The sequence below is a fragment of the Salarias fasciatus genome, chromosome 17 (assembly GCF_902148845.1).
Source record: "Salarias fasciatus chromosome 17, fSalaFa1.1, whole genome shotgun sequence".
NCBI lineage: Eukaryota > Metazoa > Chordata > Actinopteri > Blenniiformes > Blenniidae > Salarias > Salarias fasciatus.
Window position 1 is genome coordinate 16,388,401 of NC_043761.1, and position 12,231 is coordinate 16,400,631.

A 12,231-nucleotide genomic window follows, 5' to 3' on the forward strand; every position below is an offset into this window, starting at 1 on the left:
CTGCTGACGGAGCGCGGCCCCGAGGACGTCTGGGTCCAGACGGTCACGTGCACGCCGACACGTGCACGCGCCCCCGCGAGCGTCTGGACGACTCCGTATCCTGTAAACCGGAACTCCTCACATTCACATCAGGGTTTTAGGGTTTTTTGTTTTTTTTTTTAACTTAATCTGAGTTCCACACTGATCTTCAGAAGGGGCCTGACCTCCGGAGGTCAGAAGAGCCACAGAAGGTGAAAAGGTCAATCGGCCGCAGCTTCCAGGAAAACAGGTTCAAAGAGACAAACAGAGCAAAGAGTCTGGTTCTTCAACAGCTTTTAAAAAGTGGTGTCGTTTGTTAAAACTGGAGTTGTTCTGATACCAGGATCGGAAATTGCGCCAATACTGCCGAAAATGCTGCATCGGTATCGGAGAGTCCTGGAGTCCAGGCACCGAGCCGACACACCTCATCAATTAAATCAGTAATCTATTTACTGGTCAGCTCCGTTAGCTCCGTTAGCTCCGTTAGCTCTGTTAGCTCCGTTAGCTCCGATAGCTCTGTTAGCTCCGTTAGCTCCGTTAGCTCTGTTAGCTCCGTTAGCTCTGTTAGCTCCGTTAGCTCCGATAGCTCCGATAGCGCCGACACTTCTTCTTCTGTAATGTTTTACGGCAGCCTGCATCCCGTTGGCTGCACTACCGCCACCTGCTGGTCGTTAGCTCTGACACAGTTCTTTGCCGCTGTGCTGCAACTCGCTGCTTTTCAGAAGAGGAAGAACGGATCACCTGACAGACGTACAGCGCCCGCTAAGCCTCTTTTTTTTGTTTAGAGTGCAGCTTCCGCTCTTTGGATTTTTTTTTTTTGGAATGTAACTTCATAGGTTGGTTTTGGACCCGAACATTTTGTAAAGTAATCTTTTAAAGAGGCTGTATCAGGCAAAATTCACCTTTTGTATGTTTTAACCTTGTTATATAGTTATGTTCTCATCAAAAACACCCTAAAGCGTTTTTTTCCTTCGTGCCTGTGTGTTTGAGCTTTCCTCGTTTTTCTGCTGCTCAGAGAGGCAGCCCCTCCCATACCGTGAAAACGCTCTGTTTCCCACGTTCACGTCACACGGAGAAGATGGCCAGGAAGTGCCGCGCGCACCGCGAACGTCTCCGCGTCTCCGCTCCCAAAGGGAGCTCCTCCAATGGGGTGGGAGCTGGGCGGAGCTAGCTAGGCGGAGCCTTGGGGAGATGCTACATGCTAACGCTAGTTTTCCAAGATCGCCAACCCTAGCTTTAAGTTGCTGCTGAACTATTTTTTTAACTGTTTTTTTTTTTTTTTTTTTTTTTTTTTTTACCCCGAGGGGAACGAGGGGGGGGGGGGGGGGAGTTGCATAACACATATATGTGTGTATGTATATATATATATATTCCCAATACGACATATCACATGTGACAGAGAACAGTCCATGACCACAGCACTTATAACCAGGGGTGCACATAATATTTTTGTCTGGTCCTCAGGGGAGAACCTTGGGTTGTTGCTTGGTCCTCACATTTTCAAATACATTTGTTTCCCACGCCTACCAACAGGAAGAACAGAACATCGAACGTCACAGCACTACTCGGTACGCAAATGAGCGTCACAATGTTTCATCAGGTACGCGTTTTTTAACGTGGTAGCGCATGCGCACCAGCTTATGAGCACCTCTGCTCATAACTAACAGAGAAATGGACAAAAAAATTGATAGCTAACACCAGGACTGACAGAACCCCAAGAGATTGTTATTATTATTATTATTTATTTATTTATTTATTTTTGGAAAGCAACTCGACACAATCAGCTACTACTACAAGGGTGTGACAAAGGGCATCTTGTTTTGTTCCCCTCCCCTACAACAGATCATTATTAGTCTAACCCGCCACAGGAAAACCATTTAACTGAGTCCACTGAGCCCCCCCCCCGCCTCCCGAAGCCCACCCCACTTCCACCCCCCAGCCCCCCCCAGCCCCCCCCAGCACCCCCCTCCTCCTTCCCATCCCTTCTCCCTCCCCCGCCCAGCCCCCCCAAGCACTCTCTCTCTCTCTCTCTCACACACACACACACACACACACAGTCAACCCTAACACACTCCCATTCTGACACACTCATACACCCTTAAGGCCTTTGTATGCTTCCCTGTCGCAGCGACGCCGTTCCTACGCCGTCTACGTAGCACCCTACGCAGCGCTCACGCTAGGGTTTGACGCACACCTCCCAAAAATCCTGACCGGTGACGTGAACGTCGAGGGCTGTGATTGGTCCGCTCAGAACGTAGTTTCCCTGGTCTTTACGTAATATCCGCTTTATCGAAGCCCTGCAGTTCGCTCCAAAACAAGACCGCCATTTTCCGAGATCTTGCAGTGAGAGAAAAGAACAACGTAATGGATCAAGCCGAGGAGACACTCATCGAGGAGATAGGGAAGTACGACCACCTGTACAATACGTCGTCGCGGCACTACAAGGACTGCCAGATGGCCAGCAATTCTTGGAGGGAAATCTCAGTAAACGCGGGATGGAGGTGCATGAATGCATGAAGAGGTGGAAGAACCTCCGTCACAAATACGTGCGGCAGCGTAAAAAAATGGCATCAAGAAGTGGAGACCCGGGCGGCCCAAACTTCTGCCCTATTTCCATCTTCTGTCCTGGCTAGCGCCGCACCTGAAACACCGGGAAACAGACTTGAACTATACGGAAAAGGTTTGTGTTGTGCTTACGCCGAAATACACGTTGTATAGGTTGTTGTTTGTTATCGTACACATTAACTAATACAGCCTTCCCTTTGGTATTAAAGCCAGTCCTGTTCAGCCCAGAGCGACACGGCCTCCTCGTCATCGACGCCATCCTCCCGTTCGTCCTCCCGGTCGTCCTCCCGGTCGTCCTCCCGTTCGTCCTCCGGTCGTCCTCCCGGTCGTCCTCCCGTTCGTCCTCCCGTTCGTCCTCCCGGTCGTCCTCCCGGTCGTCCTCCCGTTCGTCCTCCCGGTCGTCCTCCCGGTCGTCCTCCCGTTCGTCCTCCCGTTCGTCCTCCCGGTCGTCCTCCCGGTCGTCCTCCCGTTCGTCCTCCCGGTCGTCCTCCCGGTCGTCCTCCCGGTCGTCCTCCCGGTCGTCCTCCCGTTCGTCCTCCCGGTCGTCCTCCCGGTCGTCCTCCCAGTCGTCCTCCCGGTCATCCTCCCAGTCGTCCTCCCGTTCGTCCTCCCGGTCGTCCTCCCGTTCGTCCTCCCGGTCGTCCTCCCGGTCGTCCTCCCGGTCGTCCTCCCGTTCGTCCTCCCGGTCGTCCTCCCGGTCGTCCTCCCGGTCGTCCTCCCGGTCGTCCTCCCGTTCGTCCTCCCGGTCGTCCTCCCGGTCGTCCTCCCGGTCGTCCTCCCGGTCGTCCTCCCGTTCGTCCTCCCGGTCGTCCTCCCGGTCGTCCTCCCGGTCGTCCTCCCGGTCGTCCTCCCGGTCTCCGGCTCTCACAGCGTCTCCTGCAGTGCCTGCTCGTCCTCTTTCTCCGGAGTTCCTCGCTCCTCGGCGCTAAAGAAAGAGGGAACAACAACAACAGGACGTCCCGATGCTGCGGCAGATGACAACCTGCAGGAACACAGGACGGAGCTGCATCAGAGGCTTGTGCAAGCGGCGGACGACAGCTCGAGGTTCGGGCAAACGGTGGCCGACCTTTTACGTCGAGGGCCGAGGACGAGAGGCCAGACCTCATGTTTCGTGTGTACAGCCTGATACACCAGAGGAAGCTGTAGCTTTTGAAGAACACTGGACGTTTTCTTGTAAAAAGCTGTGTGTGTGGTTTGTGTGCACTTGACTTTTAAGTTGTCCTGCTGTGATTAATAAAATCGTAAAATCAGCCAAGACTATGTTTTAACTTGTAATGTTCAGTCTGTGTGACCAGGAACACATTACAAATGTTCTGATAACAACGGGTGTTACGCATGAGACGTTCTGTGGGAGTTCAGTAACTACAAACCCATTACATCAGCCCACACTACGTCCTCATTCCCAAACAAACTGCTACTTCCTGTTGCTGAGTGAGTCTGTGTGACCATGAAGCTATGTGGATGTATGCTCACCACATCAAATAAGAAATGTACAATTACACACATTTCACATTACATGAACAATAATATTCCAATTCCAAAGTTCTTGAGGCTTCTTTCTTCTTCTTGTGTGAGGAGAAGGAAATTATTTTTCCCCTCATCGCCGCTTTTTTTACTGCTCTATTTAAATGCCCTGTTCATTTTACTATATTATGTTTGCATCATAATTAAAACAATATTTCTACATTTGTTCATGAAGTTACTGTTGCACTGCTGTTATTTATACTGTTTTATCTAAATGCCTTCATTTTACAGTATTGTGTCTGCACTTCAATTTAAAAATGCAACAACTTTAGTGCTGTCAGTTTTAATGGCATTGATCGCAATTTAATCGCATTGATCGCAATTAATCGTGATTAATTCATGGAGAGCTGTCAACAATTAACTTTTTTAAAGTTGAGATTAATCGCAATGAAGAATCTAATCCTCATAAATCAGTCCCAATGTCAGGAAAAAGACTATTATCCTCTAGTTCTTTTCTTTGACCCAATTGGCAGACCTCACTGGATTAATCACGAAGTAAACTGACAGCACTAAACAACTTATATTCCTAGATTTTATATTGTTCTATTTAAATTCCCTTTTAATTTAAAAATATTGGGGCTGCACTAGAGCTGGGCCATGTATCGAATTAATTTGATTAATTCAATTTTATTTTTTCAATCGATGTGAAAATAATTAAATCTCAACATCGAGTTTTCTGTCCCTCCGCCATTTTTACCAGACGCGTGTACTACACACAGTGGCCATACCAGGAGGACTGGCGCTGTAGCACAGACTACTGTCAGTACAGCGTCGTAGCGCTTCACAGAAAAAAAGAAAAGACATTAAAAAAAGCAGCTTTTATGAGCTTTCTTCAAAGATGCCCCCGGTCATTAAAGGAGACGGTTTCTTTAATGGAATACAGGTCATTAGAGGATTTACGGTATGATAAAAATGAAAATGACACTTAAATCGCGTGTTTTGTCAGCGCTTGAATTCGAGCTGTGTGGGATTTTTTATAAATTGTTTTTTGTCCAGTTTTCCTTTTATTTCTTTGTTTCAATGCGGTGCCCATGCAAGTGTTTTGTTAAAATTACCTCAGTAATAACTATTTTGCCTAGACAGGCAAATGCTGACGTTTTCTCATTCAATAAAAGATCCTATTTTTGAAAAATGTTTAATTGTGCTTCTTTACACAGAAAAAGATCGATCAAAATCGTTTATCGGATTTCAAGCAAAAAAAAAAAAAATTGAGATTTAACTTTTTGGCTACATCGCCCAGCCCGAGGCTGCACTTTAAAGCTGCCTTAAGGAGTTTGCACGTTTTATGTGAAACAGCGCCCCCTGCAGGCCTTGGGCGTAATGCAGCTTAGTGAAACACTCGTGCCTGTGGCTCGCGTGCACGGAAGAGGGGAACTCCTTCCTCGCTCGTTTAGCAGAGCTCCAGTAAGATGTCAGTGTCTTCTCCCTGGTGGAGTCTGTGTGGAGCTGCAGTGCTAGAAGCCAGTCTGTTCTGACTTCCTGGAAGATCCTGCTCAGCTGTTGCTCACTAAGCATCTGGCGGAGTAATGGTGGACAAAACAAAACGTAACTAAATCAGGCCAGCCGGAGCGCGCATTACGTCATTCCTTTCTAATTCTCCCAAAAAAACTCTGGTGCCGGACCGGCACTGTGACTTTCCAGTGACAGTTTAGCCTGTTAGAGGTTCTGGTAATGAATATGTCAGGGCACATTGGACACAGCATTAAAAATGTGTAACATATTTATGGTGGAAAATAAGTATTTTTAAAGTTGAAAAACTCCTTAATGCACCTTTAAGTTATTGAAAATAATAATTATTCCCAGATTGATTTAGTTCAATTGTATTTGCACTGCTATTTTTATACCGTTCTGTTTAAAAATAAATGGCTTGAATCTGCTGTAGTGATTCATGTTTTAGAGGGTTTATCCTGAGCCGGGCCTCACCACAGTGATGATCATGTGACCGTCCTGCAGGCGAGGCCTGCTGTTATCTTATAATATACTGGTATCGGATCGGTACTCGGGATCGGCCGATACCAACGGTAAAAGTATCGGAATCGGTATCGGGAGGCAAAAAATGGTATCGAGTTAAAACTGAGACTAAAAGCTTCTAAATGAAGGATGGACTTCAGGGACATTGGACTAAAAACTGGACGGGTTCTTTTCTTTAGGATGTCCAGTTCAGACCAGAGACATGAAGACGGACATGAGCAGCTGAGGGGGTACGAGGGACAGGGGGGACAGGAGGGACAAGAGGGACAGGAGGGACAGGAGGGACAGGAGGGACAAGAGGGACAGGAGGGACAGGAGGGACAGGAGGGACAAGAGGGACAAGAGGGACAGGGGGGACAGGAGGGACAGGAGGGAGAGGAAGGAGAGGAGGGACAGGAGGGACAAGAGGGACAGGAGGGACAGGAGGGACAGGAGGGACAAGAGGGACAAGAGGGACAAGAGGGACAGGGGGGACAGGAGGGACAGGAGGGAGAGGAAGGAGAGGAGGGACAGGAGGGACAAGAGGGACAGGAGGGACAGGAGGGACAGGAGGGACAAGAGGGACAAGAGGGACAAGAGGGACAGGGGGGACAGGAGGGACAGGAGGGAGAGGAAGGAGAGGAGGGACAGGAGGGACAAGAGGGACAAGAGGGACAGGAGGGACAGGAGGGACAGGAGGGACAAGAGGGACAGGAGGGACAAGGACACAAGGAATGAGCCCTGCAACGGACGCCGTGCAAAAGAGAGACAGAGTGTGTGTGTGTGTGTGTGTGTGTGTGTGTGTGTGTGTGTGTGTGTGTGTGTGTGTGTGTGTGTGTGTGTGTGAAGCAGTCAGTAGTAACTAAACTGTAACTAACCTCCTTCAGGCGGCTGCTGTGGAGAGGGGCCGCTCCTCTTCCTCCCCCTTCATCATGGTGGCACCTGGATCTGAGGAACAGGAGGAGTCAGAATTGTATTTTTGGTGTCAGGTTGAAGCTGCTCGCTGAGGAAACACCAGAGGTGAGAGTAATCCGGAACGCACCGGAACGCACCGGAACTCACCGGAGCGCCGTGCCGGTAAGAAATATCCTGGCCTCTTCTACTGGAACGCCCCGGAACGCCTCTGAAAAGCAACTTTCCCTCATGCATACAAAGCGAGCCCTTTCTTTTTTCAAGCAAATTTTACCAAAATAAGTGTAAAATTGATGAATACATAAAACTCATCTCCAGACTACATCTTCTGTGACGTGTTGAACAAGGTTATTGCGCCTGACGAGCACTGGAGCACTCGCTTACCGTGACAGGTTGCAGCTTGTAGCGGCAGTCTCTCGCTGCAGCGTAACGTTAATCCAATGTCCACTGTTGTGTGTTTTTTGCAGACAACAGGGTCGTCATTTTTGCAAAATAAACAAAACATAAATCCACAAGTAATAAATTGTGAGGGTTCACGCGTCGTAAAATATTCTCCATCTCTCTGTCATGCAGCAGCATCACTGCTTCATACAAGCACAGTGGAAGTGAGGTAAACTCAATGCTTCTTTTCATTGGATGGCTGGTTGCCTCGGTGATGTAAGGACACTCCCCCCGTCCCCGTCTCAAGAGACAACCAGGACAGGTCAAAAATGCAAAGAAAAATAATTAAAAAAAACATTTAACTAAAAACAACATATATTATATATATATCACACATATTGTTGCGGCGGCAGGCGCCGCTGGGGGCCGCCATACTGTTTGGTGCCGCAAGGCATCATGGGAGGGGATTGTTCGGGCCGTTTCAAGATGTATTTTGTGTTAAAATGTGTTAAAATGTACTTCGTTTTGTTAAAGTTTGTTAAGTTATTGTTTTTCTATGTGTTGATGCCTTTTTTCTGGTCTTTTTATGTTAAGTTTCATTTCCGTTATGTTGGACCAACAGTGAGAAGGGTCGGTGTGAGAGTGAGGTGGCCTCTGTGTCAGGGCGGTTCGGTGCGAGCGACATGCTCTCAATATCAAGTAGTCGTTAGAAAAACAAAAGCTTACGATGAGTTGCAGTGCAGCAGTCCTCCTCCATCGTCGCCTTTGTGGTGAATAGGCCGTTGCCGCTGTTACAATATGTATTGTATTTAAACATTAAAAATAATTATCAAGCAACTTAAAAAAATATTATGCTTTCAAGAATGTCAAAAAAGAGCAGGATTTATCAATATCTGTTTTGTACGATGCTCGCACGCTTTGTGCACAAACTAAAAAATTTTTTTGAGTTGCACAGTTCCTGCAAGAATCTTATCTTACTTTCACCCCTGGGAAACGCGCCCCTCCACCACCGCTCCGGTTGCACCCGGTGCCGATCTCCTGGCCCGGAACGCAGCCTGCCGACGGGCCGGGACAGCAGGGAGGTGACGAGGACACGGCCGCAGCACCGGCGTGCAGCGAAGCTGTCATCCGGGTCAGACCCGTAGCTGCAGGATGAGGAGGAAGTAGCCACGGCTTTGCCCCGCTGGTAGATGTAGCGATGCGCGACGAGCTCGTCCTTCTGGTTGAACCTGATCTCCTGGATCACGCCGGGCTGCTGCAGCACCTTCCCCGAGATCTGAGACGGGCTGGACAGACTCACCTCTGCTTGGAGGAGGAGGGATGGAGAGGACAATCATCAGGACTGCAACACCCGGGGTGTGTGTGTGTGTGTGTGTGTGTGTGTGTGTGTGTGTGTGTGTGTGTGTGTGTGTGTGTGTGTGCGTGTGTGTGTCCTCAACTGACAACCGCACCACAAAGGTGGTGTCCAGTAAGAAGAGAGAGTTCTCCGCCCTCAAGCACGAGAGCAAGTCCAAGGTGAAGGTGTTCCCCCAGCGGCTGCCACAGGTGAGTGATGACACACACACACACACACACACACACACACACACACACACACACACACACACACAGGAAGGAGGCTGGAGATCTGGTCCGTTCGCTTCAGGACGCAGACTGACCGTCGAGGTCGGACTCTGACTTGATGATCTCCTTGATGACGTCCTTCAGGGTGACCAGACCCAGAGCCTCATAGAAGGAGTCGCCCTCGCCGTCGCCGTTCACCTTCTGGATGATGGCCAGGCGGGACTCTCCTGGGGGGGGGGGACTGACAGAGCGGTCAGTTCCACGTTCTCCTCAAACTCATGATTCTTGAATTCAATAAAAGTTTATGGTTAAACCAGTTAATTCACTTTTGGCGGTTCCGAGGCGAAGCGTCTACTGACCTTTCTTCAGCTCCTCCAGCATGGCGTCCAGCTTGGTGTCGTGGAAGACATCGTGCACTGGGTGCTTGACGACAGTGATGAAATTCAGGGTGTTGGAGTCGTCCGGGTTCACGAAGACGAGGTCCTCGACGTGCAGGATGTCCACGGTGTTGGAGTGCTCGTCCTCGCAGACGGGATCCGCATGTAGCCGCTCTCCCTGACCTCTGACATGGTGGTGAAGTCCAGCATGGTGTGGCGGTGGACCATGAAGCAGTTGTTGATGGGCGTCATGACGTCCTCCACCCTCTCGGTGTGCAGCTCCAGCACGCCTCAGATCATGTTGACCTCCTTCACCAGGGTGTTGTCGGTCTTCTGCGCTAGGGGTGGGCGATATGGCAAAAATGTCATATCACGATTTTTTAAAATTAATATCACGATCACAATTTTATCACGATTCTCTTTTATATTGATTTTTCTAGACTAATTTGCAAGTTTGACCATTTTTCCCCCAATGTTAAACACATAAAACGTATAAAAGGTATTTAAACATGTAAAACCCTAAAAGAAAAAAAGACAATTTAAGCGAAAGAAACTGGCTTTAATGTAAATATTAGGGATGTGCGAGTACCGATACCAGGTATCGGTATCGGGCCGATACTGGCCTTATTTCAAAGTATCAGGTACTCGTGAAGGCTACCGATACCAGCCGCCGATACTCACGGCAAGAAAACCCCACGCGTAGTAAGCCCTCCTCACCAGCAGTTGGCGGTAGTGCAACCAAATGGGATGCAAGCTGCCGACAAACATGAAAGAGGAAGAAGCTCCTCTCTGGAGCTGACAGGCGCAGGGCTGCACTGCAGCAGGTTGATTCTCCATGAGTCTCATCCAGAGCAGAGACAACAGGATGAATCCAGAGCGGCTGCTCGTCTCACCAGAACCGCCGGGGTGGAAATTCTGTTATATAAGTGAAAACGAGCCGAGCTTTGCAGAATGCTAATTCTGCAATGCTAAAATTGCTAAAGGAGGTGCGCGATGTTGTTCATTTACCACTAGTAATTTGTTTAAACACCTCAGAGTGAAGCTTGTGGACGAGAGTCTGACGCTGTTGTGCTGGAAAAAAAAAGAAAACTCCGGCAGCAACTCGACGGCAAACTCTGCAGAAGACCGAGAAACTGAAGAGCAGAGATCCGAGAGCAGCACAAATAACACCAGCAACTCTTTAAACTCAGGGGTTGTTCTATCTTTGACTTTAGTTCATAAAAAAAAATCATTCAAATTAGTACATTTAAAAACCTTAGTTTATGTAAAGTGTAAAACTCAGAGAAATTGTTTTATCTTGCACTTAATTTCATTTAAATAAGTGCAAACTCAGAGTTGCTTGTTTTATTTTTCAGACTATTATTTTGGACTTAAACATAGTGGCTGGGCTGCCTTTTTATTGGAAATAAGATTCATTTTCAAAAATAATCTCATTGCATTATTTTAAATTTTATGTGTATAAAGTATCGGTATGCAAGTATCGGTATCGGTGAGTACTGAAGATGAAGTACTCGTACTTGGTATCGGTCTGAAAAAAAGTGGTATCGCACATCCCTAGTAAATACTACAGGTTTTTTTCTAATCAAAATGTGCAATGAACACAAACATAAAAAGTAATGAACAGCAATAGAGAGCACTCTTGTAACAAAATCTAAACACACCAGATTATTAAAAAGGGTCAATAAAAATGCAAACTTAGCTGGTTACCACTTAAAGGACAATTTAGAACAAAAACAATTTAACTTTAATATCTATAACCTGAGTGAATAATACAGCTGCTTGAGAACAATTTTTTGTTCAGAGATCTAAGCTTTAATCTCCTTTTAAAAATGAGGTAAAAGATAATGAACAATAAAGTACACTTTTGTAACAAAAAAAACTAAACATATCAAATAGTTTTTTAGTACAGTTTTAATGGGATAACCTTGCCGGCAAGCTGAATTCTCGCAGTATTTGTTCTCACACACCACGAGAATGACATGTGAAGCAATTCGTTGCTGCACGTGTGAATATGGCTTTTGCCAGGTTATAAACGGGATCTAGTTTTAATAGTTGCGCTATCTGACCACTAGAGGGCTCTGTCTCCATTGAAATGCAGCCCCTCATCATCCCATTAAACCAAAGACGTTCCACTAGTGATCAGACTAAAGGTTAGTTTCAGCTGTTAGCTTGATGGTTTGTTCACTAAGTGTCTTTTCACATTTCTGTGATTTGTTGTATATAAAATCCCTCATGCTAGCTTGTGAACTGCTAGCGGTAGCTCGCTAGCTAGCATTAGCTGGCGGAGCCAGGCCGTCTGCAGCGTGCACAACACCGGTAAACAGACCAACATGGAAGCCGAAGGAGCGACAGGGAAGTGGCGATACCTCCACTTGCTGTTACAAATTCATTTTTGCAGCTACTTTCTAGAGGTGTGCTGATACATCGATTATTAGATTAATCGCGATGTGACACGTAATGATTCAATTACGATTCATAAATATTCAAAATCGATTATTTTTCATAATAACTCGACGCCAGGAGCACGGACGCCACTTGCGGAACCAAAGTATTGTTCCTGCGCACCACCCGGACATCTGTAGTGACGGACCGGTTAATATGGCGACAGCTAGCTCTTTAGCTACAGTCACAGGGCGTGAGATTCATTCTTTTGGATAAAAAGCTAGTGCTAAATGCTAATGCTGCTTTTGCTAAAGAGAAAATCATTCAAAGTTCTCGTCCACAACATCTTCATCCGACAGATATTCGTCCATTTTACACTTCACGGGGAAAAAAAGCACGGTGTGTCGCCTCAGGTAGCCCGGAAACAATGAGCCGTACTGCGCATGGCGCGGCGCCGTAAACAAAGCTTTCAGGTCAGAGGTCAACAAAACAACCAAAACATTTATCTCTGTAATCTGCTTGAAAGAAGTCCAGAGGCGTTTGGCAGCGGGAGGACCTT

The 12,231-nt window shown here is 47.5% G+C and overlaps 1 long non-coding RNA gene and 1 pseudogene across 1 annotated transcript; both read right to left on the minus strand.

The window, feature by feature from the left end:
• Positions 1-3,440: 3,440 nt before the first annotated feature.
• LOC115404367 (uncharacterized) lies at positions 3,441-7,196 on the minus strand. The gene is made up of 3 exons (XR_003933343.1): positions 7,120-7,196; positions 6,936-7,005; positions 3,441-3,565 (listed from the first exon to the last, which is right to left on the minus strand). It is a non-coding gene; the product is annotated as an uncharacterized LOC115404367 (long non-coding RNA).
• A 2,068-nt stretch (positions 7,197-9,264) lies between these two features.
• LOC115404681 (metal transporter CNNM4 pseudogene) lies at positions 9,265-11,936 on the minus strand (annotated as a pseudogene).
• Between the last annotated feature and the right edge of the window lie 295 nt (positions 11,937-12,231).